Source organism: Quercus suber, unplaced genomic scaffold (genome assembly GCF_002906115.3).
Source record: "Quercus suber isolate HL8 unplaced genomic scaffold, Cork oak 2.0 scaffold_117, whole genome shotgun sequence".
NCBI classification, from domain to species: Eukaryota; Viridiplantae; Streptophyta; class Magnoliopsida; order Fagales; family Fagaceae; genus Quercus; species Quercus suber.
In genome coordinates, this window is record NW_027069582.1 from 949,448 (window position 1) to 975,356 (window position 25,909).

The following is a 25,909-nucleotide window of genomic DNA, read 5'->3' on the forward strand; positions in this document are numbered from 1 at the left end:
CCCTAAAACTGTATTTCCAAACATGTTTTGTTTTTCCTATTTTTATAGGGAGATTTTTTTTTTTTTTATTAACTCTTGTTGTTCTTAGAGGGAGTTGTTGCTCTTCATAGGAAGGAGTTGCCTTATTCTCTATAGAGCTGGATTCATTTGTTTCCTTGGTTCTCTATTTTCTCTTGACTTTTGTTGCGTATTGTATGTTTTTAGACCCCTTAAAAGACAAGTTGTCTAACCTAATATTAAGCCAAGTTGATTAACAAGTTCATTAATAAGATTTAGATTAAACACATTCAAGTCATATCATGTGAATAGTGCGAAAAAGTAAATAACACAACAATATGATGGCTTAGGAAAACCAAACCGGTAAAAAACCTGGGGAGGATTTAACCTAAATATCCTCTAGGTAAAACAGATCTACTATGAAAGAATTGAAGTTTTATAATAAACTTAGATCACTAACATCCTATTACTACCTCGAGTAGAAAACTTACTACCACGATCACGTGACAGCTCCGAGTCCATGGATTACTTCTTTCCTTAATCCACAGCAACCACAAGTTTTCCTACTTGTGTTTATCTTTAAGCTCTTGAAACAGCAACCGAAGAGATCATCGAGTTTTAGACATCAATCTTGATCTTGATAACCCTAAGTGTGTATGAAGGTAAACACCTCTAGATCTCACAGAAGATTCACACACACAGGATATCAACAACCTCTAAAATGTGGCTAGAGTTGAAAATTCTGCAGAAAAAACAATCTACACGAGCTTTGATCAATTAAGTCTAATTTTCGATCGATCGAGCCTTGCAGATTTAGCCAATAAATCCTACAATTCACTTGATTCCAACTTTACAAATAAACACACTTTGAGCAGCTTAAATCTAGACTTAATGTTTTGATCATAGTTTGCCAACACATTAAAAGTTGAAGTTCTAATACATTTAGATCCTAAAGTCTTAGAATCTAACACGTATCTTTTCTGTTTACTCTTTGTTTGAGTTATCTTTGTCAATACGTGACAAAAAGTGGGAGAAATAGATGAAATGAGGGAATCCTCTTTGTTTTATTTGAAATTGTTTTTGAAAGGGGGAGAATATGAAATTTTTTTGATGTATCTAACTTAGGGGGAGAGTTAGTTTACTATTGTTTTTATATTGTGCTTCATTTTGTTTATATGTCTTTCTTTGCACACATACGTTGATGTGTTCTTTTGAGTGTTTTTAGGAAAGACAGGTACATTCTGATTAAGACCTTCTACCTCTTCCTGTAACTTCTAGGTTAGGAGTCTTAGATTAAGATTTGTGACGTAATTGGAGATTTTATTGTATTGGGTTGTTCTTGTATTTGAGCATTTCATATTGTATGTAAGTTTTGTCACGAATTTCCAAAGGGGGAGATTGTTAGGTTCTAAAAGTTTAGAACAATTGGCAAACTTTGAACACAAACTTGTTTAGATATAGATCCTAGAGTCTATAGGTATTATTAGATAATGCTCAAGGTGATTCAAGTTAAGATTCAAGAACATACAAGCTGTAAAAAGAAGAATTCAGAATCTGCTTGGTTTGACCGATCGAGAGATAGGCTCGATTGATCGAGAGTCGTATTTGTAGAATTTTAATTAAGCCCAAACAGCAGTTCAAGCCCAAAGAGGTTTAGGGTTTCATATCTATTTCTTCTAGTATATAAAGGAAACTCTAAGCACGTTTTAATAAGGCTTTTCAGAGAGAGAAGAGTGTGCCTCTTTTGTATCTAGAGTTTTGTACCCAAAAAGCTCTCTCATATCTTCTACCAGTGTTATTCCTTGAAGAATCTCAAGATCCGGTGTTGTAGAAGTTACTGCCTTCTCTAGTCATCAAAGGTGTTGATAATCTAAACCTTCAAGGATGGTCTTGGAGTCACAAATAGGAGAGTTTGTGTTGATAAACCTTAAAGTGGAGTCTCAAAGTCACAAGTGTGGGTGCTTGTGTTGCAAAGGCCAAGGAAAGAAGTAGTCTATGGACTCAAAACTATCATGAGGTCATGGTAGTAAGGTCTATGTGTAGTAGTAATAGGATGTTAATAGTCTAAGTCTTTTTGTAAACTTTAATTCTTTCTAGTGAATTTGCTTTTTACCTTGAAGATAGCTAGATTAAATCCTCCCCAGGTTTTTTATCGGTTTGGTTTTCTTGGATAATCATATCATTGTGTTCTTTATATTTTCCATTACTTTACATGATATGACTTTATTGTTTTAAGCCAAGAAATATAGTACTACAAAACAAGGACTAAAGTGTTTAGAAATTTGACTAAAGAAACGAGATTTAAAAAATAAAAAACTTTTTAATTAATAAAAAGAATGAATGGAAGCTAAATTGGCTTTTGTTTATCAATTACAAATCACCCACCAAAAAAAAAAAAAAAAAAAACGTTTGTGTCGGTGTCAAGTTATTTTACCCGACATTTTATTCAAACCAACACTACCAAAGAATCAAAAGGTAGGATTTTTGTGTCCCGACCTCGATGTTATAACGCTTGAATAAAAAGATGTGGCTTATGTACAATGCACTAATGCATTGGACACATTGAAATACGAACACGTGTCTGTATTTTAATATGTCCAGTGTATTGATGAATTAGATATAATCTCAACCCTTAATATAACATTAGCAAAAGAATTATATGCCTAGTCTACTATGACCATTTGTTTTGTGAGTACTGGTGGCTTGATGAGCATGTCCCACGGGGGACCTTGCATGGCGAAGGTGCCTCTCTTGGGAGAGTAATTTTGGAAACCTGCAACAACATTATATGCTTTTGTTTTAGCTTAATGTGAAAACTTAAAAAAAAAAAAAAAAAAAAAAATCTAAAGAAATTGTAGAATATAATAACAGTTTGATATATTTATTTTTAGTACCTTATGAGGGCAGCTTCATTAGTTTCATGGTTAGAAGCCTCATAAACTCCTGTCTCCAAGTTCAGCCTAGCAGCTGGTTTCTTTAGCAACTCTTCACCAACTTTCACAAGATCATCCATATTTTGTTTTGTGGCCACGTCCACAGAAGTTACTGTCCCAACCAAGGTATCGTCCTGCATTGTTTTGATTCAAACTTGTCTATGTTAATTAAGTGAACAAGAGCTTTTGACTTTTATACCATGAATTTTATTACATAAGACTTCTATACCAATGTCACTTCAATGTTAATTATGTTTTGTTTTATTAAATACGAAACAAAAAATGTAAGAAAAATATCATAGTTTTTACTAATTTTAGTATAAATGTTTTCAAACTAAATTAATAATAAATGTGATCAGGGTCACTTTAACATTTAATAAATAAATGTTTAAATTATTTTTTTAGTTCATGATGAGAGTCACAATACACAATAAAAATCTCATAATATTTTTACTACATTTTTATTTTTAGTTGTAGTTGATCCATATATAATCTTATTTTATTTTGACTTATGATGAATTGACACCTCAACTTGTAGAGAGAGTGTTGTGAGATTTTGTTGTACCTATAGAAAAACTGAATTGGTGAACATCAATTTGCAAGATTTGTATAATAAAATTTGTATTAACCCTTAGTATCACCCAAAAAGTAATTAAGAAATTTATTTATTACATTATTGATGTGTCATTAATTACATTCATTAACATGTAAGTTATTAATTTGTTTTGTAATAAACTTGGTAATAGTTGTAGTATTTTCTTATGCATTTCTTTTGGCTATGGAAGGTTTGAATGATATATATGTACCTGAATCCGTAGGTAATTTTTCTCAGAATGAAGGGCTTGAAAAACCACAGAGATGTGGACATCAACCATGTCTGCACTTGCGTGAGAAAATACATCAATAATTGGGATGGAACCACCACTTGTTAACTAGTCCAGCAAGCCCCACTTAGCTGCCTTGTGTGCCCTGTATTTTCCTTCAGCTTTTTTTGAGCCAGTTCCTAATGATATCACTAGAAACCTTTCATAGTCCATTGGTTTTATTGGAAAGAAGTCAAAACTTCCTCGAATGATTTGCTTTGTCACTTCACCAATGGCAAGTAAAGCCTGAGATTGCACCAATTTAGTAATATATTAGATTAATGGTTAAATGATTAAATTTATTATTTTTTAAATAGTTATATATTAAAAAAATATTAGGAAATTTATTATATATAATAATCATTAGGAGTCATGTGAAGTTTGAAAAAGGCATATACCGGATTATTAGCAACAACACCACCATCTGTAAGGTTAAATTCTCTCACATTTCTCTCAGGGTCTACAGTTTCAAAGTAATAAGTTGGAAGATAAGTTGGGGCAGCGGAGGTTGCTATGCAAATATCTGAGAGTAAGGCATTCATGCTTGGCTTGTTCTTTACCTGTTTTCACGACCAAATCAAAGTAAATGTTAATACAATTCATCTCCTTCATTTGCAGTCACTTTCTTATCCAAGGTTAATCTGAACCAGTACATATATTGTAGAAATTAAACAAAAAAAAAAGGTGCTAGGGTAACCAATTAAAAATCCATTTTAATGAGAAGAAGACAAACCTCATAGCTAGAAAAAATGGTTGGCTGAAGTGTTTTGATGTCAAATGTTGGAATAACAACATTAGTCAACGTCTGTTGCAATTTTGTATGTCCTAGTTTTTCCTTAACAAGGTTATGCAGATATTTCCCATCATACTTTGGTCCAGCTAGAGCTTTGATAATCTTTGTAAGATGAGGAAGTACTGGAAAACTGCAATTTGGAAAAAATAATATCATGTTAAAAACCAAAACAAATGGGCCAAGTCAATAATCAAACAGATATATATATATATATATATATTAATGATATTTTGATATCTCATACTCAAATTTTTACCTGTTCTGTGGGAAGATACGAGGGCACTGCTTTAGGTAGAAATCCTTGATATCCTTGGCAGCAAAGATAGGTCGGTTATTTTCATCTGGAGCAGCTAGCATGGCAGTGACAAGACCACCTGTGCTTGTTCCTGAGATAACGTCAAAATAATCTGCTATTCTTGCATCTTCACCATCCAGTTTCTGCAACACATATAAGCAAATATAGAGTATGTATATGGGAAGATTGCATGTTGAACCCTTATATATGATTTAACAAAGCAGAACTTCACTAGTGAATGAAAAAAAAGTGTTGAATTTCTTTAGGTTTGAGGCATGAAACGTGTATGGTTTATATATAATATATTTTCTACCTGAAGTTCAGATTGTAAGAAACTAAGGATAGTTCCTGGGATAACCCCTCTTATTCCACCACCATCAATGCTGAGAACAGTGATTAGGTTTCCATAAGTTGGAGGTTGTAGGGGTACATTTGTTGAGCCCATTGGGATAAAGATGTAGGTAGGGAGAGAGAGAGAGAGAGAGAGAGAGAGAGAGAGCTTTAGAGAAACTACGAACTTTTGAGGAAGTTACAAAGAGAGGATTATGTGACTTGATGTCTTCTTTTCATGGAAGTATGTGTATTTATGGTATTTCTCAGTCATCTCCTTGTCCACAGATTCAACAGCGTCATTGGATTGGGCTATAAGCCCTAAAAGAAGGAAAATGTTGAGCCCACCGAAAATGACACTTGTGCCACAACTTGCCACATGGCAAGTTGTAATTGATGAAAGTATGTCCCCACATAACCCACAGACACTCTTTCGCCAGTCACAATTCGCCATATGGTGCGTTGTGACACAAAATTGTGCCATTTTTGGTAGTCCTAGCACAACTCCTAAAAATAAGTCATCGGATCAAAGTGTTTCAAATTTGACTAACAACCTGTACCTTTTCTGATATTGTTTACGTACATATATGCTGAAAATTCATAAACCAATGTAGTGATTAGAAAGTTCGTATGAAGTACAAGCATTGCCTCTTACTTTGTCACAAAAATTGTCCCTTTAGGCTATGGTGACTGTAAGTGAGAATTGTAGGTGAGACCACTTCAAAAGAATTGTAGGTAAGCATGAGTTTGGTTAGACCATAAAGTCACTATGGGTCTGGTTAGGCAACGGGTCTAACGAAGGCGCTCATGAATGGCTATCCCCAAGTTAATCCCTACCTAGTGGCCTTATGCATTTTGTCTTCAAATCGTGTTGAATTATTGACCCTATGTATCTATACCGTTTTGCAAATCCGACATGCATGGTTATTCATTCTTAAAAGATTTGATTATTCTGTAAAAAAGGAAAAGAAGTAAGTCTTATAGCTACGATACTTAGTTTTGGTAAATTTCCCAGTTGACATACTCAAACTTTTGAGAGAGTTGTCTAGGTTATGCTTCCTTTTCTCTTTGACTAAAACAAACGTGAAGAAAGGACAAATGGAATTTTAAATGTGAAGAATACTATATCCATTATCAGAGGATAACTTGCAAAGGCAATTCTAGTAACTGAGTACTTGTTAGAATTCAACAATTCAACATGTGTACCATTAAATTTCAAGCGCTGGATAAAAGAAATGTAAAAACTTGTTCACTCTATGGGCCTTATGCATTGTCTTCAAAATTTGATCATTTCCAGGACCTTCAGTAGAGATTAATTAAATAAAAAAGAACAAATTACAGTAGAGATTAATGAAAGAACTGCTGCATGAAATTACACGTTTCTAAAGCTTAAAATATTAAGAAAATGGTATATTAAATCATTATGCCACTATTCTAACTATAAGTAGTTCATGTTGAGAGTTTAATAGGTCTTTCCTTGGCAAGAACATTGATTTAGCACAACCTGTTTAGAATTTTTTCTATGGCAGTATTTGGCTTACTGCATTTCCAATCTAGTATTAATTGATATTTGTATTGCTACAATATTTTTAAATCAATTTTTAGCAGTTTACTAGCCAGGTAGGAAGAAGATTAATAACATTGATTTAGCACTACCTGTTTAGAATTTTTTTGTATGGCAGTATTTGACTTGCTGCATTCCCAATCTAGTATTAACTGATATTTGTATTGCTGCAATATTTTTAAATCAATTTTTTGCAGTTTACTAGCCAGGTAGGAAGAAGATTAATTTATGTTTTGAGAAGGGAACAAATTAAGTACAAAAATTGATAATATCTATCCTGTCAGACCTTATCACATTAGGGATAAGCATGATGACAGCAATCGAAAAGACGCATCGACATACATCACAGAAGCAAGTGCACGGGTGGTATTTATTAAATGATATATTACTAAAAGTCTAAAGCTTGGCTTTCTTAGTTTTTATATTAGGAAAATGCACAAAAGTGGAAGACAAAAAAGTAAATTGAGAAGGATTTCTATTGCCCAATTTTGACTGCACGAACTGATAAGAGCGCCCATCCCCGGCCTCAAGACATTTTTTTATGCATGGTTGAAGGCTTGAAGCGATAGCAAAGACAATACAATTCACATGGACGGCTGTAGATCCAACTCAGGATAAACAAAACACCAATTAGAATAAATACTAAAAACAAGAACAGCAACAATAATAAATAGTAAGTTAAATCTTAAAGCTCAATTTGTCTCTCACGCGACTAGTTAGCTGATATCTTTACCAAGCCTCCTCCACCAAGACATTTTTGTGCATTAGCTTCCAAACTCAAGTTGGTCTCCACTCACCCAATAATATATGCCCAAGGTACTTAGGTCCATTATTCTAGGTTTCTTGTATTACTCTTATATTACTTATACAACACACCTTGTCTACCTATATAAAAGGCAGACCCTTATACTTTATTCTATATAGCTTAATACATAGTCTTTTAGTTTGATTGGAACAAGAGGACTCATGCAAATTATTGACTAGGCTATTGGACTTTGTGGAGCTTAGTTATGTTTGATATGGTTGATGACCTGACCCGACCCGACTAATGTTGCGTGGTTTTTAATGGGAGATTTTCTGAGGCTTAGTCCATGGAGTGGAGGCTTGGGCCAACAAATTTTTGGCCCATTTTATAGCCCATTGTGAATCCTGTGCGTAGGATGTAGAAAACGTAGTTTTGGTGATTGGGGTTTGTTATTGTAGTTTTTGAGAGAGAAAAAAAAATTTGTACTGCCACACTTTGTATTTCTCTCTAATAATAGTAAAATCCCTACAACTTCGTGGACGTAGGCAAATTATCGAACCATGTAAATATTGTCTTGTACGTGTGATTGTTTTCTTTGGCGTGTGTTTTCTCTATTTTTTGTTTCTCACAGTTTGGGAATTTCGGGTTAATTCCCTACAATTGGTATCAGAGCCTAGGGTTAGATTTGAGTGGGAGTAATGGCAGAGGAAGCAGGAAATGCGTATGGAATAGAAAAGTTTGATGGCACAGACTTTGGATTTTGGAGGATGTAAATTGAGGATTATCTTTATGGGAAGAAGTTGCATTTGCTACTTCTAGGGGAAGAACTTGAGACTATGAAGGCTGAGAAATGAGCTCCTCTTGACAGACAAGTACTGGGAGTTATCAGGTTAACTCTGTCTGGGTCTATTGTATAAAATCTTGTAAAGGAGAAAACCACAGCAGATCTGATGAAGGCTTTGTCTGGTATGTATGAAAAGTCGTCAGCAAACAACATGGTGCATTTGATGAAGAAACTATTCAATTTGACGATGGTAGAGAACATATCAGTAGCACAACATCTGAATGAATTTATCACTATCACAAATCAATTGTTGTCTGTAGAAATTGATTTTGATGATGAGATCTATGCACTGATCATTTTGGCTTCTTTGCCAAACAGTTGGGAGACAATGATGATGGCAGTAAGCAATTCTACAGGAAAAGAAAAGTTAAAGTACAATGACATACAAGATTTAATTCTGGCTGAAGAGATTCATAGAAGAGATGCAGGTGAAACCTCAGGATCTAGTTCTGCCCTAAACCTTGGGAAAAGAGGTAGAGGTAATGACAGAATGCAAATCAGGTTAGATCAAAATCCAAAAATTTTAATCAGAACAAAAGTAAATCTAGATTAGGCCAACAAGTACAATGTTGGAACTATGGGAAAATGAGTCACTTTAGGAGGCAATGCAAAAGTCCTAAGAAGAAGAATGAAGATGATTCTACTAATACTGTAACAGAAGAGGTACATGATGCATTACTTCTTATAGTAGACAGTCCACTTGATGATTGAGTTTTGGATTCAAGAGCTTTGTTTCATACCACTCAATACCAAGAAATCATACAGAACTATGTTGCAAGTGATTTTGGTAAGGTGTATTTGGTTGATGGTACAACCTTGGATGTTGTGGGTATGGGAGACGTCCGTATATTGTTGCTCAATGGGTTTGTTTGATTACTGGAGAAGGTTCAACATATTCCTGGCCTGAGGATGAATCTAATTTCTGTTGGACAACTTGATGATGAAGGGCATGCAATACTATTTGTTGGTGGCACTTGGAAGGTTACAAAGGGAGCTAGAGTATTGGCTTGTGAAAAGAAGACTGGTACTCTATATATGACCTCAAGTCCAAGAGACACAATTGTAGTTGCTGAAGCAAGTACTGATACAAACCTATGGCACCACAGAGTTGGTCACATGAATGAGAAAGGGATGAAGATGTTGTTGTCAAGAGGAAAACTACCAAAATTGAAGTCTATTAATTTTGACATGTGTGAAAGTTGCATCTTAGGAAAGCAGAAAAATGTTAGCTTCTTGAAAACTAGTAGGACACTGAAGGTTGAAAAATTGGAGTTAATACACACTGATTTGTGGGGGCCTTATCCGGTTGCATCCCTTAAAAGTTCAAGGTACTACATCGCTTTCATTGATGACTTAAGCAGAAAGGTATGAGTTCATTTTCTAAAAAATAAATCTGATGTATTTGAAAATTTTAAAAAATGGACCATGGTAAAGGACAGAAAGAGGTTTGAAAGTAAAATGTTTAAGATCAGATAATGGAGGAGAGTACATAGATGAAGGGTTCAGTGAGTATGTGCTGCACAAGGAATTAGGATGGAGAAGACCATTCCTGGGACACCATAGCATGCAGAATGGTGTGGCTGAGCGCATAAACAGAATTTTCAATGAGCGTGCTAGGAGTATGAGGTTGCATGCTGGACTACCAAAAACTTTTTGGACTAATGTTGTTAGCACTGCAGCTTACCTAATAAACTGAGGACCATTAGTTCCCATGAAGTTTAGACTTCCTGAGGAGGTTTGGAGAGGTAAAGTTTTCACATTTAAAAGTTTTTTGTTGTGTTTCTTATGTTCATATTGATTTTGATGCTCGTAGTAAACTTGATGCAAAGTTTAAAATATGTTTTTTCATTGGCTTTGGTGAAGAGAAATTTGGCTATATGTTTTGGGATAAACAAAGTAGGAAAATCATTAAAAGTAGAAATGTGATATTTAATGAATAGGTTATGTACAAGGACAGGTCAACTGTAGTGTCAGATGTTACAGAGATAGATCAAAAGAAATCTAAGTTTGTCAACTTAGATGAATTGACTGAAAGTACTATCCAGAAAAGGGGTGAAGAAGATAAAGAGAATGTAGATTCATAGGTTGATTAAAGTACACCTATAGCTGAAGTCTGTAGATCTTCCAGAACCATTAGACCTCCACAGCGTTATTCACCCGCTCTAAATTATCTCCTGTTGGCTGATGGTGGTGAGTCAAAGTGTTATCAAGAAGCCTTGAAGGATGAAAAATCAAGCAAGTGGGAGTTAGCCATAAAGGATGAGATGGATTCCTTATTGGGGAATCAAAAATGGGAATTAACTGAATTACTAATAGGAAAGAAGGCTTTGCACAACAAGTGGGTATACAGAATAAAGAATGAGCATGATGGCGATAAGCGTTACAAGGCCAGATTAGTTGTCAAAGGGTTTTAGTAGAAGAAGGGCATTGACTACTCAGAAATATTTTCTCTAGTTGTGAAGATGTCAACAATCAGACTAGTACTGGGAATGGTGGTTGCAGAAAATTTACATTTTAGGCAGTTAGATGTGAAGACAGCAATCCTTCATGATGACTTGGAGAAAGACATTTACATGATTCAGCCAGAAGGGTTCATTGTTCAGGGACAAGAGAATCTAGTCTGCAAACTGAGAAAGAGCTTGTATGGCCTAAAACAAGCTCCTAGATAGTGGTAAAAGAAATTTGATAGTTTTATGCATAAAATTGAGTTTAAGAGATGTGAAACTGATCACTGTTGTTATGTTAAGTTCTTTGACAATTCTTATATCATTTTACTGTTGTATGTGGATGATATGCTCATTGCAAGGCCTAGCATTGAGGAGATTAATGATTTAAAGAAGCAATTGTCAAAACAGTTTGCAATGAAAGATTTAGGAGCTGCAAAGCAAATCCTTGGTATGAGAATCATTAGAGACAAGGCTAATGGTACATTGAAGCTTTCACAGTCAGAGTATGTGAAGAACATTCTCAGCAGGTTCAATATGAATGAAGCTAAACCAGTGAACACACTCTTGGGTAGTCATTTCAAACTAAGTAAAGAACAGTCACCGAAAACAGAAGAAAAAAGGGACCATGTGAGCAAGGTGCCCTATGCCTCAGCTATTGTTAGCTTGATATATGCTATGGTGTGTACAAGGCCAGACATTGCACATGCAATGGGAGTTGTGAGCAGATTCATGAGTAGGCCTGGAAAGTAGCATTAGGGGGCAGTTAAGTGGATTCTGAGATATTTGAGGGGTTCATCAGATATATGTCTTTGCTTCACAGGTGCAAGTTTGAAATTGTAGGGTTATGTAGAGGCTGATTTTGTTGGTGATATTGATAGTAGAAAGAGTACTATTGGGTTTGTATTTACACTGGGTGGTATAGCTATATTATGGGCTTCAAATCTACAAAAGATTATTACTTTATCTACTACATAAGCTGAGTATGTTGCTACAACTAAAGCTGGAAAAGAGATGATTTGGCAACATGGCTTCTTAGATGAATTGGGTAAGAAGCATGAGATGGGCATTTTATACAGTGATAGTCAGAGTGCAATCTTTCCTGCTAAAAATTCGGCTTTTCATTCAAAGTCGAAGCATATATAGACAAAATACCATTTTATCTGTTACCTTGTTGAAGATAAGTTGGTAATAATTGAGAAGATTTGTGGATCTAAGAACTCGACAGACATGTTAATTAAGGGAGTCACTATTGAAAAGTTGAAGCAGTGTGCAGCTTCAATTAGCCTTCTAGCTTGAGGACAGGAGGATGAGTTACAGGGATGAGGGATTGTTTTTGGAGGATTGTGGTTGATGTTGGTGATTGAATTAGTCTCCAAGTGGGAGATTTGTTGGGCTTTGTGGAGCCTAGTTATGTTTGATCTAGTTGATGACTTGACCTGACCTGAATAATATTACGTGGTTTTTAATGGGAGATTTTCTGAGGCTTAGTCCATGGTGCGAAGGCTTGGGTCGACAATTTTTTTTTTGCTCGTTTTGTAGCCCATTGTGAATCCTGTGTGCAGGATGTAGAAAACATAGTTTTGGTGATTAGGGTTTGTTGTTGTATAGTTTTTGAGAGAGACAAAAAAAAATTGTGCTGCCGCATTTTGTATTTTTCCCTGATAATAGTGAAATCCCGGCAACTCCGTGGACGTAAGCAAATTGCCAAACCACGTAAATATTGTCTTGTGCGTGTGATTGTTTTTCTTTGGCGTGTGTTTTCTCTATCTTTTGTTTCTCACAGGTTGGGAATTTCGGGTTAATTCCCTACATAGGCTCCATTTCATTGCACTAAAAGCCTATTGAAATATCCATGGAAATATGTTACTTTAACTTTATATCATTTCTGCAGTTCTTAGATTAACATCAGTTGTGTTTCACATCTCATTTCTGTAGTGATGAGGTTTCACGACAGTACTTCTCTTTTGAGAGTAGCTTTGCAAATCTACATTGTTTAGATAAAAGCTATTGTTATTATTAACAATACAGATTTTTTTATACTTTGCAAATATTTGAATAATCCTACACCTTATGAGAAACTCCTCATTAGTCTCATGTTTTGAAGGCTCTAGATTACTCGTCTCTGAATTCACCCTTTAGATTGGTTTCTTTAATAATCCTTCTGCAACTTTTGCAAGATTTTCCATGTTCTCTTTGGTAGAAATATCAACAGAAGACACTTCTCCCTTCAGTGTATCATTCCGAAATGTCAATGTTAAAATAGTTTTTTAATTGATTAAAATCGTTTTTTTTTTTCTTCTATAGACTTAAACTTTTAGAACAAGTGGTAACTAATTTATCACTCTCGTATTAATGTGCCAACATGGGTATTGGCCATGAAGTTACACCCCTTGCACTTTTGGACTCAAGTCTAAAGGCATCAGTTAAAATTCATCAATGAAATACTGAATTGAATAAAACATGTGTATAGTAGTATATGCACACATTGGACTTAAGCATTGATGTTTAATTATTACCAGAATTTGAAGGTAGTTATTTTCACTATCGAGAGCTTTAAAAACAACAGAAATGTGAAAGTCCACTATATCAGCACTTGCTTGAGTGAACGCATTCACCAATGAGGTAGGATGACCACTAATTAACCCCCCGAATATACCCCACCGCGATGCTTCTTTGGCAGTGTATTGCTCTTCAACTTTTGTTGAACCAGTTCCTAGTGATAGAACAAGAAATCGACCATAATGTGCTGTCTTTATGGAACTGAAGTTAGGACCCCCCGCTTAATCTCATTTGTCACTTCGCCAATGGCGATTAAAGCCTATAGAATCATATGAGAATTAGGTAATTAATGATAATGATTTTTCAGTGACTTCAGATAGAATAAAAAAAAAAATGACGTGTATTAAAATTATTACCGGATTATTAGCCGCTATACTACCTTCAATAAGATTGAATTTTCTTACTCTTCTAGTTGAGTCTTTGGTATCAAAATTGTGGGCAGGGGAATATGTTGGGGCACCTGAGGTTCCAGTGCGTTTATCTGAAAGTAAGGCATCTAAGTGTGCATGGTTCTTTACCTTATTAAGGCATGGTGTCACGCCCCGAACCCAAAAGTGTCCAAAGCATGATAAATACAATTCAAAGGTATCTGTAGATTTTTTTTTTTCCTTTTTGATAATTCAATCCAAAATTATTTATCAAAGCTCCTGTTAGGTTCTAAAGGTTTATAATTTTATGTATTTAGAACTCTAATGTGTAATGTTGGCAAACTATGATCAAAACAATATGTTTAGTCTTGTTTAGGCTTGCTCAAAGTATGTTTATTTGTAAAACTGGAATCGAGTGATTGCAGATTTATTGGACTAAATCTGTAAGGCTCGATCGATCAAAAATTAGACTCGATCGATCGAACCATGTACAGATTTATTTTTCTGCAGAGTTCCAGTTCAGCCCAAACTCTATTTATACGTCTTGGGGATCAAGTAAAACACTCCTATTTATAAGGAAAACCCTAGAACGTTTCTGTGACTTTTGGGAGAGAGAGATTAGAGTGCCTCTTGTGCCTCCTTTTATTTTTAGGGTTTTGTACCCAAACCTCTCTAAGTCTTTGTTGCTCATATTGCTGTTTATGTGAATCTCTTGTGAGATCTTTGAGGAGCGTTCTTTCACATAAACTTAGGGTTTTCAAGATAGAGATATTATCTACATCTTGATGATCAACAAGGTTGCCACCATTGAAGTTTAAAGAATATCAAGTGTGGGTGCTTGTAGCTGATTGAAGAATTCAAGAAAGAAGGATTCCGTGGATTCGGAGCTTGCACGAGGTCGTGTCAGTAAGTTCTACTAGTAGGTAGCATTAGGAAGTCGAGCGGGGAGCTTGTAAGTCCTTTTGTATGAACTTCGATTCTTTCATAGTGAATTCAAGTTTACCTTGAGGATAGGTGGGTAAAATCCTCCCTAGGTTTTTTACTAGTTTGGTTTTCCTGGGTGATCATATCTTGTGTTATTTATTATTCCGCTGCTTTATATTCTTGATATAATTGTTTGATTGTTTTAACCTAGAATTGCATAATTTGACTAAGTAACAACTTGGTTAATTATCTAGGCTACTCAATCTGGTTGTGTTTTAAGGGGTCTAAATAAACATCAAAAATCATCATAATAATCATATACTATATGTAAATTTGTGATTTACAACTCTGTTTTACGTTGGCTTTATTCCATGACAAAAAGTGTTGTAATTGCTGTAATTTTGTTCCTTGTATTTTGTGGGATTTTATTGTATTGAGTTTAGTATTAAGTTGGTGAAGAATCGAGCATGTATTGGATGAACAAGTGGATTTCGCGAGTGTCTAGTAAGAAGCCTACTCGTGAAAGAGCCATGTGAGAAGCACATGCTAGAAGCAGAAGACTCGTGCTAGGCTGTCAGTTTCGCGAGTGTCTCGTGAGAAGGGCTAACCTGTGAGATACCCATGAAACTCTCTACTTGGAGGATTTTAAGTGTGAGTTTCTTACCCTTCACCCATATTATATATACCCTCATTACCCACAAAAGAATGAGAGGTCATTCAGAGAGAAAAACCCTAGATAGGTTTTCTACAACACAACACACCCATCTTTTAGAGAGAGAGCTACTCATCTCTAGTGAGAAATCATTCTAGCCTCTTCTCCTTCCCTCTCCCATTGTCATACCTTGAGAGGAGATTTGTATCCAAACACAACTCATACCTTCTCAAAGTGTAAAGAGTGTTTTGGAGCTTGGGAAGTTTTGGAAATTTGCCAAAAGAAGCCGATAAGGCTTGGCAGATGCAATCGGGCATATTGTGGGATCCGAAAAGTTAGAGAAGACATAACTCTGAGAAGTCTGTTGGTTGCAGGAGCTTGGATGGCTCAAGTATATTGGGTAGACTAGAGGGTCTTTTGTTATTTGTGTACTCTAACTTTATTCTCTAGTGAATTGATTTCGACTTGAAGGGTCACGTAGAGATTTTTTGCCGAGTTCTTCGGTTTCCTCTTCGATAACACGTCTCGATGTTATCTTGTGTTTGCATCTCTCTTCCTTTACTCTTGTGCTTTACTTTTATTATTTATTATTCATGTGTATGCACTAGAGTATATTCAGTGATTGTGCTTCATTTACTCTTGTTTCACACTTAGATAAGTTAGAGTAAAAGCAATCTAGCTGTAATTTTAAAATTGGGGTCTAAACAAGTTCTTATGTTTTTGACACAAATCTGAGCTTTCACTATATATAAAATCAAAATCCTTCTTCCTATCATAGCGTTAAAACTTAGTCTGATGGTCTTTGAGTATAAATACAAAACTAACCACTTAAATGAGTAAATTACATTCAAAAGGCTTGCCCATATACGGAGAAAGAGAGAGAACATAGTTGTTCTTCGGATCAATAGGATAGGACAGAAAGAGGCAGAGTTCGTAAGGCCTTAAGAGAAAGAGAGAAATATCCAAGGCCGGCCTGTAACGTCCCAGCTTATATATATATATATATATATAAAAGAAAATAAAAAAAAAAGAAAGAGTAATGGTTAGAATTTTTAGGTTCCCACGTGCCCCACCTAACACCATTACCCACCACTCATTTTCACTTATCTCTTACTCCCTTTGACCGGCTCCTCACTTCTTCATTTCTTCTCTTTTCTTTCTTTTCTTCTTTTTCATTTTCTGTAGAACACTCCTCTTCACTCCTTCAAACGCTCCCGCCAGTACCTCCATATCACTATCTCCACCATCATTTTTCCGGCAAGATCATCGAAATTTTTTTTGTGAACCTATATTTTATTTTAGGTAAAATTTCTAATCCTTTTGGTGAGTTTAATATTTTGCTTGAGGTTATATTTTTATCTAAGCTTTAATAATGATACCCATGTGATTTATGAGCATTAGAAGTGATATTTATGTGTTGTATGTATGGGTTTTGTATTGGTGGAATTATTTGATGAATGGGTTTATGGTTTGTGTTAATGATGACTATCTAAGGTTTATTTATGGTGAAAAATTTAGGGGTTTTGAGTTATAACATGTGATGGTTGGTGAATCTAATTTTTCCATTGCCATTGGGTTTATTTGGAGTTAGTTGAAATTCTAAATTTCTTATCTTGGAGGATATTTTGATTTTGCTTTCATGGGTCTCTTAATGATGTAGTGTAAATTTTATGGAAGCTAATTATGATGTTGGAGATGATATTAAAGGGGTTAACTTTATAAATTAGAGTTTTTGCCTTGTGAATCAATTTGTTGAGAAACTTTGGAAGTGGTATATATTATTATTGATGAGGTTAAATACTAGGCTTGCCTAATTAAGTGCTTTTTTGGCAATTCCTAAATCGTAACTAGATGCAATTTCAAGCTCTATTTTATTGTGATAGGATTACTTGATATTGTGTAGGTTCTAGCTAATCTCCTTGGAGCTTGGAGAATTAGGATTTTGCGGTTGCGAGGTAAGTAGCTTTTTAATGAGATTTTTGAAAAATAACCGTGTTGCATGAATGATGTTTTTGGGTCAAACACATTTTGGAAAATTATATATGGACATATGTTTCTTATAAGTGTTGTGTTGTGACCCTATTATATATTATTATATATGAAATGTGCATCATATTTGGTATTGCATTTGAGGAAATGCATGAGTTGTTGATATGGAAAAATGAGCATCTTTTATTTAATCTTTGATAAGAAAATTATTGATTTTTTGGTATATTGAAAAATTTAAAGATGCTTATCTTGTCTTGTATTATTTGGGAAATTGATAGAAAATTTCTTGACAAGAATGAAGTTGAAAGCCTTACAAACCTTGTAGAAGTGATATTATTTAAGGTTTTTTGAAACTACCTGGATATGAACTATGTGTTTCAAAGTAATGTAATATGTGAGTTTATGTGGTTTTAACACCATGCCATGTGTGATTTCTCAGTGATCACCCGATTTGGTTTCCGTAGTCTTTGTGACAATGGAATCAAATCCAGGTCAATGCCCTTTCACTTTGGATGACACATTCTTCCCTGCTGTCCATGGAGGGAAGAGGTTCCTTGATTATGGTTAGGTGAGGCTGTTGCCCATGGGGCCAAGAGACCATATGCAAGAGAGGTCCTATTTAACGCGCTCTCTGTGTGCTGCCCATGGGGAGAGAAAAACCTTGAGGGTATGGGTGAGGCTGCTGTCCATGGGGCCAAGAGTCTGCATACTAGAAAGGACAATATCATGCCTGTCACACCCTAAACCCCAAAGGGTCCAAAGCACGAGAAAGTACCTGTAGATTTTTCCTTTTTGACAATCCAATCCACAAAAATCATATCAAGTACCAACATCAAGAATTATCATAATAATTCCATTGAATATACTCTTAAAGTAAGTTAGAGCTCTATAACACACTTACGAACAAAACTAAAAATCATGTGCCTCCACATAATACATGAAAATATTACAAAACTTTGATGATTTAAATGGAAAGTCCCAAAGTTCTCTAAAATATGCAATCCCAACAAAACTCTTAGGCTAACAAGTCTCAGGAACCTAACTTCTAATAAAATTAACTACTACAAGCTCCATTAAATACAACTAGATCGAATCACCAACTATTAGTAATGTAAGTCTCTCAATTCAGCATAAAACTCCAATCACTACTGATAAGGCAAGCTCCATCATCATGATATAGCTAATTAATCTGTAAGACTGTGAAAAATTAGGATGAGCTAAAGCCTAGTAAGTAGCATAATTAATGAGGTGGGGGTAATGCAAGTTTCATTTTCAATAATAATAATATGAGAAGAACGATTTAATAATGAAATACAAGATTCTCAAAGTAAATATCTTGAAACTATATACTATAATCTATGAACACAAATAATATAATTCCAAAACCATAAAATCTAACATATAGTAATTTATCTCAAATGTACCACACTACCACATAGACTGCTCAGGGGATCCACCCATTCACAACTGGCATGATATTGTCCTCTTTGGTATGCAGACTTTTGGCCCATAGACAGTAGTCTCACCTATACCTCAAGGTTTTTCTCTCCCCTCATGGGCAGTAGAGAAAACGCGTCAAATAGGACCTCACTTGTATGTGGTCTCTTAGCCCCATGGGCAGCAGCCCCACCCACACACAATTAAGGAACTTCTTCCCCCATGGGTAGCAGGGAAGAACGCATCATCCAAAGTGAAAAGACACTGACCTAGATTTGATTCCATTGTCACAAAGACTACGGAAACCAAATCGGGTGATCACTGGGAAATCACACATTACTTTGAAACACATAGTTCATATCCAGGGAGTTTCAAAAACCTTAAATAATCTAACTTTTACAAAATTTGTAAGGTTTTCAACTTCATTCTTGTCAAGAGATTTTCTATCAATTTCCCAAATAATACAAGAAAAGATAAGCATCTTTAAATTTTTCAATATACCATAAGATCAATGATTTTCTTATCAAAGATTAAATAAAAGATGCTCATTTTTTCATATCAACAATTCATGCATTTCCCACATTTTCATATTTATATATATATATATATATATATATATATATTAAGGTTACGACACAATAGCTTTTAGGAAAATATAGTTTCCATAAGTAGTTTCCAAAAGCATGTCTAACCCAAAAATAACATTTGTACAACATGGTTATTTTTCAAAATCCCATTAAAAGCTACTTACCATGCAACCGCAAAAGCCTAATTCTCCAAGCTCCAAAGGAGATTAGCTAGAACCTCAACAATATCAAGCGAACCTAACACAATAAGCATAAAGCTTAAAATTGTATCTAGCTACAATTTAGGAATTGCCAAATAAGCACTTAATTAGGCAAGCCTAGTAAATAATAATATATTCCACTTCCAAAGTTTCTCAACAAATTGATTCACAAGGCATAAACTCCAATTTATAAAGTTAACCCATTTAATATCATCTTCAACATTATGACTAGTTTCCATAAAATTTACACATCATTAAGAGACCCATAAAAGCAAAATCAAAATATCCTTCAAGACAAGAAATTTAGGACTTCAACCAACTCCAAATAAACCCAATAGCAATGGAAAATTGGATTTATCAACCATCACATGTTGTAACTCAAAACCCCTAAATTTTCCACCATACATAAACCTTAGGTAGTCATCATTAGCACAAACCATATATCCACTCATCAAATAATTCCACCAATACAAGAACCCATACATAAAAACACATAAATATCACTTTCAATGCTCATGAATCACATGGGTAACATTATTAAAGCTTAGATAAAAAATAACCTCAAGCAAAAATGTAAAACCCACCAAAAAGATTAGAAATTCTTACCTAAGAAAAAGCATGTGAATGTGCTTATAGGTTCCCAAGAATTTTCCGGTGATCTTGCCGGAAATGATGGTGGTGGTGGTGTGAAAGTACCGGTGAGAGAGGGTATAAGAGCGGAGAGGAGTGTATGAGAGAAAATGAAAAAAAGCAAAGAGAAGAAGTGAAGTGAAAGAGCTGGCCAAAGACTAAAGAGATAAGTGAATGAGTGGTGGGAAGGGGGTTAGGTGGGGCACATGTGGTCCACTAAAAATCTGACCTTTTTCTTTCTTTCTTTCTTCTTTTCCTTTTTTTTTTTTTTTAATTTTTTTAATTTTTTTAATTTTTTAATTTTTTTTTATTTTTCTGACTGAGTGGGATGTCACAATGCCAGTTGTGAATGGGTGGATCCCTTAACCGGTCTATGTGGTAGTATGGCATATTTGTGATAAATTACCATATATTAGATTTTACGGCTTTGAAAATTATATTGTTAGTGCTCACAGATCATAGTATATAGTTTCAAGATATTTACTTTGAGAAATTTTGTGTTTCATTATTTAATCATTCTTGTCATATTTTTATAATTGAAGATGAAACTTGCATTTCCCCACCCCCATTAATTATGCTACTTACTAGGCTTTATCTCATTCCATTATTTATAAATTTTTCAGAGTAGGCAACAATCTTTTGAGACAGCTCTTTTTGGTGGCTAACAGTAGTTAGACTAACTACTGATGGAGGTTGAACTTTTGTAATTGAGATATTGGATGATGTACATCTTAGAATAGGCTTGACTCATTGTTTTGTATGTTATAGTGGTTGTGACGTTATTCCCACTGATGGACAAGTTGATGATATGTAATTATTTATTTAGACCTCTATTGTTTTGTAGCCAATGGTCCTTGTAATTATTGCTTAGAGCTCTGACTTACTTTGAGAGTATATTCAATGGAATTATTATGATAATTCTTGATGTTGGTACTTGATATGACTTTTGTGGATTGGATTGTCAAAAAGGAAAAATCTACAGGTACTTTGAAACGTCTTTCTCATGCTTTGGACCCTTTGGGGTTTGGGGCGTGACACGGCCAGTGTCCATTCCCTAGCCAGACTTAGGCTATCAGAACAACAAGCACAGAAAGAAACCATTAGGCCATATATCAACCACTTGAATCGTCGAAACCGGCACCGGTAATTTTTTTATCCTTACATTTTTTAGATTTGGGTATGAAATGTTACTTTTAATTGAGTTTTTTTGTTGGATAGTGTTAGGGCATATGTGGATATTGTTAGAGACATATTTTATGTAAATTGGCTAATCCTTTGACAAAACGCACTTTACTTGTAATTAGGTAGATCTAGGATGGGTTTAGTACTTCAAGGAAGAAGAGTTCAAGTATAGTATTGAAGCCATGCAAATCTATCCAAGAAACAAGTGTAGTTCATTAAAGCTCGACGGATAGCTTGACAGATCTATCGAGGTTTAATGCTTGTGCTTGACAGTTGCTTGATAGAAACAGTATCTATTGAGAATTACGAAATTCAGATTTTCAGATTTGTTTTCATGCATATCCAAGTGTATTTGTGTAGGGTTTCTTTTCTCACAACCTTAGACATATATAAGGATTATTTTAAGGGTTGTCAAAGGTGATGCAAAGTAATGCAACTCAATGCAAATTGATTGTGCATGCAAATTGTGATCGGAGATAGAATTTGCCCTAATTCATCATATTCCTTGTAGAAGCTGCTGTGTCTTTGCGCCAAGGGTTTTTTAACCAAGGAGCTTCTTGATCTTCATTGTTTGGATGAACTGAAGAACATTTTCAACCAACATCTTCCTCAAGTTGGTGTGTTAGTCACATACTTGGATCCGTGCATCGCTTAGTTAGTCATGTAATTGGAGCCGTGCATTGAAATGAAAGATTGTCACTACATTACAAGTCCAATTGGGTATTGGGGTAAGGGTTCAATTGTAGGTTGGTATTAGGTACTAGGATTCCTTTTACTTGTAACTGCTTATCTTAATAATAGTGGATTATCGGGAGTGGTGACCTTAAATTCACCCGCTGGGGTTTTGCATTGGTGTTTTCCCCATTCATAAANGATTCTCCATTCAGTTGTTCCAACTCAACCAATCTTGACTGTTGACAACTTCACAATTTGGTCTAATCACTATCAAATCCCGATATTTTTCATAATTCTTGACATGTAATGTAATGTTGGAATTGATCCATAATTAAAAATATATATATATATATATACACACAGGAAAAAAAAAAAAAAAAAAAGAGGCACTACGGAGGCAGCATTGTGTGAATAAGCTTTGGTGGGCAAGACTTGTAGGAAAAGGGCCATATCTTGAAGTGATTGATAAAAGCTTTGGTGGGCAAGACCACACATGGTGCAATTCTAACAAGCTTCCCAGGAATGCGATATATGGGAGAATGATCATTCAGATTGGTTGACTTTCACTTAACATATAGAAAATTGCACATAATTCATAATTTCATAGCAACTTACCAAGCTTCTACATCTATATCTGTTAGGTTCTGAAGACTTAGGATTTGTTGTATTTAGAACTCTAATGTGTAATGTTGGCAAACTATGATTAAAACAATATGTTTAGTCTTGTTTAGACTTGCTCAAAATTGTGTAATTCATGTAAAGTTGGAATCGAGTGGCTGCAGATGTATTGATGCATTTCGGCCTGGCTCGATCGATCGAAAGTCAGCCAGAATGTTTTTTCTGCAGAATTTCCAACTCAGCCCTACCTCATTAAACGTTTAGGATTTTATGTTTTTGCCCTAGGTATATAAGGCAAAACCCTAGCCACGTTTTGGGGGTTGCTCTGAGTGTATTGTTGCTCATATTTTTGCTATTTGTGTGAATCTCTTGCGAGATCCTTGAGGAGCTTTCCTTCACATAAACTTAGAGGTTTCAAGGTAGAGATTATATCAACATCTTGATGATCAACTCAGTTGCTGCCATTGGAGCTTAAAAAAACACAAGCGGGGGTGCTTGTATCTTATGGAGAATCCAAGAAAGAAGGAGTCCGTGGATTTGGAGCTTGCACGTGGTCGTGTCAGTAAGTTCTACTGGTGGGTAGCATTAGGAAGTCAAGCAGGGAGCTTGTAAGTCCTTTTGTATGAACTTCGATTCTTTCATATAGTGGATTCAAGTTTACCTTGGGGATAGCTAGGTCAAATCATCCCTAGGTTTTTACCGTGTAGTTTCCTGGGTCATCATATCATTGTGTTATTTACTTTTCCGCTGCTTTATATAATTGATATGATTGTTTGATTTGTTAACCTAGATTTGAATAATTTGACTAAGTTAATCACTTGGCTAATTAACTAGGTTAATCTGGTTGGGTTAAGGGGTCTAAAACCGTTCAATATCTATATTATATCTAAAAGCTGAAATGTAGCAATTATTGTTGCTATACTCTTATTGAGCCACATCATTAGCCACGTCACTATTTTTGTTGTTATTGTTGTTGTTGTTGTGGTTGGTTTACCAAATCTATTAATTTTCTATTGCAAAATTAATTCTTTGTGGCCAACATTACTCATTTCAACTAGGGCTGTAAATGAGCCAAGCTTTGTTAAGCAGTGTGTGTTTGAGTTTGGCTCGTTGAATGTTCAATATGTGTATAAAACACAATGAATGTTTTGACCCCCCAAATAACAAATTACCAATTCAAGCTTATTATCAAACAATTAATGTGCGAAACATGAACATAAGCCAATACCAGAATTGATAAACAATTTAAGCCAATTAAAATCACATCCACAACAGAAATTAAAATGCAAAGATTAAAGGAAGAGAGATGCAAACACAAACACAACATGGCGATGTGTTATCGAAGAAGAAACAAAGCCCTTGGCGTAAAACCTCTCTGCCACCCTCCAAGTGGTAAATAATCCACTAAAGAATGTAGTTGGGATACATGAACAGCAGAAGACCCTCCAAGCTTCTTGCTCCAACGAGGTTGCGCCGAACCTATTTCTTCTTTAGCTTACCGGATTCCGCTATAACCCATAATATCAACCAATAGACATTGGTTCCTTCCTAACTGCTTTCCAAAGCACCAAAAGACCTTCTCACGGATGTGGGTATGGTGAAAAAGGATTTGGTCAAGAACCTCTCAAGAATGTGTCAATGAAGAGGAAGAGAGTAGAAGAATCTGAAGAGTCTCTTAGGTGAAGATTGTGGATGAATCAATCTTATTTTTCTCTAGGGTTTCTCTCTCAAAATTCTCTCTGGAAGCTCTCTACATTTCGTGGGTATAAGGGTCTATATATAGTGGTGTGTGTTTGGAATGCGAAGAGTCAATTTTTCCCAAACAGGGTTGGTTTGCGGCTTGGCCTCGTGACTTGACTGAGTCACGAGTTCAAGCCGCGAGATAACAGAATGGCCAGGCTAGATTTTTGTCCTGTAGTGCACCAGCTGGCGTGACTATTCATCTTCTCGCACGCTTCACTCATGTCTGCAGTTTGGCGGCTTGCCAGTCGCGAGTCCCAGCCGTGAATCCCTGCATCCTTGCACAATCTTGAGCATTTCTTCACACTCTCTCACACACTACTCTTACATGAATCTCACATAAATACAAGGTTACTAAATGCTGAATTATAAGCAAATTGGCACGGAATAAAGCCAACAAGATGGTTGATTAAATTCAACCTTACACTCATCAATAAAAATCAAATGCTTAAACTTGGCTTGAGATTGAGACAAGCCTAAAAATAATGTTTGAACTTGAGCTTGTGAGAATGCCAAAAAGCTTGAGCTTGGCTTGGCTTGGCTTGATTAATTAGTCAAGTCAAGCTCGAGCTTAATACCAAGCTCAAACACGAGCTTAAGTCAAGCTTTTTAACTGGGGATCCAAAAAACTTGCATCATCAAATGCTTATATCACCAAAAATCAAGTAAACAAATATATATATATATATATATATATTTATATAACATACTCATTTTATCATGCTTCTAACACCTGTGATTAGTATTTGTTCAGATTACAACTTTACATAATTAAATTCATCCATCATCATTGTCTATAGCTTGAGTAATTGTTCAAAATACAATTTTTACATCCACATTTTTTTATTCATACAACTATAATCTTCACAAATCTAAATAAATTAACATTCCAAGACACACACACACACACACACACACACATATATATATATATATATGAATAAACAAGCTATAAATTAACATTCCTAAACATATGTGTACTGTTATAATAATAAGTTTATTTAGTAAACATATATCAAGCTATAAATGAGCTTAACCTCGGCATGTTTTGTATTGAGTTTTATTATTCACGACCATGTTCACAAACAATTTTTTTTGGCTTGAGCTCAGCTTGTTCATCAAACAAGCCTAAAACTAAGGCTCAAGCTTGACTTATTTTTAAACAAACAAACATGAACGAGCTTTTTATCAAGCCGAGCCCGAGTTATTCATGAACGGCTTGGTTCGTTTACAACCTTAATATTTTCAACATTGAATTTTAGTTTTAATGTGAATAGCATGGGATACAACGTGGTCTTTTTCACTACCACCATAAGTTAACTAAATTTTCCTTTTTTTCACTATTTTTTTATTTTTATTTTTTGGTTTACCAACTCTATTAATTTTCTATTGCACAATTAATTCTTTGTGGCCAACATGATTCACTATAGTCCACCATAAACTCTAATGTCTATATTCAAAGCTCCTTTCAGCATTGAATTTTAGTTTTAATGTGAAGAGCATGTGATACAAGGTGGTCTTTTGCACTACCACCATA

General features: G+C 35.0%; 1 long non-coding RNA gene and 2 pseudogenes across 1 annotated transcript; 1 reads left to right on the forward strand and 2 right to left on the reverse strand.

Annotated features, from left to right (window-relative positions):
- Positions 1 to 5,370, reverse strand: part of LOC112016394 (patatin-like protein 2) — a 49,859-nt pseudogene extending 44,489 nt beyond the window's left edge.
- Positions 5,371 to 12,667: 7,297 nt separating this feature from the next.
- Positions 12,668 to 16,201, reverse strand: LOC136068481 (patatin-like protein 2; annotated as a pseudogene).
- A 236-nt stretch (positions 16,202 to 16,437) lies between these two features.
- Positions 16,438 to 21,090, forward strand: LOC112016379 (uncharacterized). Its single transcript, XR_002883303.2, has 3 exons — positions 16,438 to 16,616; positions 17,218 to 17,269; positions 20,781 to 21,090. It is a non-coding gene; the product is annotated as an uncharacterized LOC112016379 (long non-coding RNA).
- The last annotated feature ends 4,819 nt before the right edge of the window (positions 21,091 to 25,909 follow it).